Source organism: Chlorocebus sabaeus, chromosome 14 (genome assembly GCF_047675955.1).
Source record: "Chlorocebus sabaeus isolate Y175 chromosome 14, mChlSab1.0.hap1, whole genome shotgun sequence".
In the NCBI taxonomy this organism is placed as follows: Eukaryota; Metazoa; Chordata; class Mammalia; order Primates; family Cercopithecidae; genus Chlorocebus; species Chlorocebus sabaeus.
In genome coordinates, this window is record NC_132917.1 from 64,743,172 (window position 1) to 64,746,526 (window position 3,355).

The window sequence follows — 3,355 nt, forward strand, 5'->3', positions numbered from 1 at the left end:
TTGCCTCCTGCTTTGCTGAAAAATCAGAAGCATGAGGCAGGAACTGCCTCAACTTCCTGCTGCCAAATCTCAAGTCTCCTGAATCCAGCTTCCCACTATGCCCTTCCCCTCATCCAGGTGGAGCAGTCCTTCAAGGCCAGCCCCCCCAAACCCTTTTACCTCTTTCCTCCTGCCTTCTCAGGACGCTTGCATTAACTCCAGATCACTCTGTATTTTCAACCTCACTTTTTCCCGGATTCTTACGATTGACATCGGACTATGTTCAAAATTCATTAAAGATAAGAAAGTGAAGATCCTTTTATCCACCACTATTAATTAGGAAGCAAGTTTGACTGCTATAAAGGCCCCAAATAATCAAATCCACTTAAAAAGCTTAAACAAGATGAAAGTTTACTTATTTCTCACATAAGCTGGCAGGGTGGTACCTCAGGGGCAGGGACTTCAGCTCCTTAGGGGTCCTCACTCTGCCATTCCTAGGGGTGGCCTTGTCTCCACAGTTCATGATAACTCGCACTGCTGTAAGCAGCATCGGGAAAGAGGGATGGGGAGATGGAGAGCCCTACCCCATGAGGGTATGACTTCCACTCACCTCCCAATAGGCCAGAATTTAGCAATATGGCCATGCTTAGCTGCAAGGAATGCTGGGGATCAGAGCCATTATTCTGGTACCCAGTTGACATCGTTTGGATATTTGTCCCTGCCCAAATCCCGTGTTGAAATGTAATCCCCAGTGCTGGAGGCGGGGCCTGGTGGGAGGTGTGTGGAGCATGGGGCGGATCCCTCCTGAGTGGCTTGGATCATCTCCTTGGTAATAAGTGAGCTCACAGTTTAGTTCACACAAGATCTTTTCTTTATACATTAGTGAACCAATGAAACCTCTTTTCTTTATAAATTACCCAGTCTCAAGTATTTCTTGACAGCAATACAAGAATGCCCTAATATACTAGTTAAACATAGAGGCTCTATTACTGTACCAGGAGTGAGAATAGGTATAGAGTACAGCAAGCAAGTCTGCTCCCACACACCATATCCCCGCCAAGACAGCCCAATCTCTATTTTCTCCTCACCCCAAGTTTTCAAATGAGTTGTCCACACTCATCATCTCTACTTCCTCTCTGTGTTTGTTTTCCACATAGATGAGAATTTGCAAAAGTGTTTTGAAGCAAGGGAGAATGTTTTTTCTCATGTCAGATGGGTAATGTGCTGACATATAACAATGTTTGAGGGAGGCACATCTCACTCATAAGCACGAAAACCCAGTCGTCACACGTAACTGCAAAAGGATCAGAGAGAATATTACACAACTTCATTCTGTGAAGGTGGGACTAGGGGTGGGTTGATCTGCTTAAGAAGACCTGGAAGGTGAGGTCCAGGGAGCTAAGTAAAACCATGGAAGGAGACGTTGTTGTCCAGGAATAGGCTGAGTCAAGGAGACACAACCAGGAGGCAACCCATGCTGGGGGCTGAGAGAATTGGATCTTGTGTGAAACTGAAGGAAGGAGGAGGGGACACACATGGTGGGAAGAGGGGATCAGACAAGGGTTGGGGAGGCAGATGGGAGGCAGTGAGGGTGCCTTTAAATTCCTGATCTCATGCTTTGTAAATGTGGTGATGGGGGTGCCTTTTCACGTGGTACCAACTGTGCTTTCCCAGAATGGGGTAGCTCCTTAAAGGAGACATACAGAGAAGGACGAATTTTTTTTTTTTTTTTTTTGAATCAGAGTCTTGCTGTGTCACCCAGGCTGGAATGCAATGGCACGACCTCGGCTCACTGCAACCTGCCCCTCCCGGGTTCAAGTGATTCTCCTGTCTCAGCCTCCCAAGTAGCTGGGATTACAGGCACCCACCACTGTACCCAGTTAATTTTTTTTGTATTTTTAGTAGGGACAGGGTTTCACCATGTTGCCCAGGCTGGTCTTGAACTCCTGACCTCAAGTGATCCATCTGCCTTGGTCTCCCAAAGTGCTGGGATTACAGCTGTGAGCCACCGCACCCGGCCAACAAAATTCTTATGTGCATTGATTTTTCTCTACTTAGATCTGTTCATACTTATGGTGTTTATTAGGTAACCCATGCTTGGAGCATTGCAGATGAAACTTATGAAATCTTTGAAAACATAGCCTTTCATATCAATGCAAAGCACACATTAAGATAAATCTGGGGTCCAGGCGTGGTGGCTCACTACTGTAATCCCAGCACTTTGGGAGGCCGAGGCGGGCAGATCACCTGAGGTCAGGAGATCGAGACCAGCATGGCTAACAAAGTGAAACCCCGTTTTTACTAAAAATACAAAAAATTAGCCAGGCGTGGTGGCGCGTGCCTGTAATACCAACTACTCAGGAGGCTGAGGCAGGAGAATCGCATGAACCCCAGAGGCGGAGGTTGTAGTGAGCCGAGATTGCACCATTACACTCCAGCTAGGTCAACAAGAGCAAAACTCCATCTCAAAAAAAAAAAAAAAAGAAAGAGAGAGAAAAATCTGGATAATTTCTGAGTCACACTGCCAGGGATCAAATCCTGACTTCTATACGAATTCGCTCTGTGGCTTTGGGCAAGTGACTTTACCCTTCTATTATTAATTCATAAAGTGGAGATAATAAGAATACATCTAGTTCCAGTAAGGTTGTTGAAACTAACGTAAAACTCAATCCAAATGGGCTTTAACAGGAAAAGGGAAATTACAGGCTTACGTAATTCAAAAGATCTAATGGTAGCCTTCAAGTCTGGTTTGATCAAGGCTCCAGTTCAGTTTCTCTGAGATTTCCTTTGACTTTGATCATAGTAGCAAATTGGGTAGGAACGCAGATTTCCCTTTGCACATCTAGTAAAGGATGTTCACAACCAGAATTCCTGGCCGTGGTTCTAAGACTCAGTCTAGCTGGACTGGAATGGTGACCACCCACAGAACCTCACCGTGGGCAGGGTTGATGAGCTGAGCCTAGGGCCATACCCCACCCCTGGAGCCACGTATGGAATTGGCTTCCCTGGAACCTGCTGGACTCCTTTCAGAAGTCAGAGGCTGCTGGGAAGAAGGAAGGGAAAATACAAGCACGGGAAGCAAGCTAGAGGAATTGTTACTGACCACAGGTTCTTAGGCGCCCATGCAATAGAAATCGACAGGAGGCCAAACAAGTTTCCCAGACAAGACTTTATGGGAGCTTGTGCTCCAACACAAGGAAACTAGCCCAGGAGCAAGAGTTCTTGGCTGGCCCCACTTAGGGGAGTGCCTTTCAGTGTCTTAAGGAGGGTGACATGCATAATTCATGAGGTGGGTGAGCTTCACTACATGTATGGGGTGGAGCGCAGGGTATGCAGGCATGGTAACGAATCATGCCAAGACATACTGTTGCATGAG

The 3,355-nt window shown here is 46.5% G+C and overlaps 1 non-coding gene across 1 annotated transcript; it reads right to left on the reverse strand.

The window, feature by feature from the left end:
• Nucleotides 1-1,185: 1,185 nt before the first annotated feature.
• On the reverse strand, nucleotides 1,186-1,285 carry LOC119627465 (small nucleolar RNA U13). Its single transcript, XR_005243656.2, has one exon. It is a non-coding gene; the product is annotated as a small nucleolar RNA U13 (small nucleolar RNA).
• Between the last annotated feature and the right edge of the window lie 2,070 nt (nucleotides 1,286-3,355).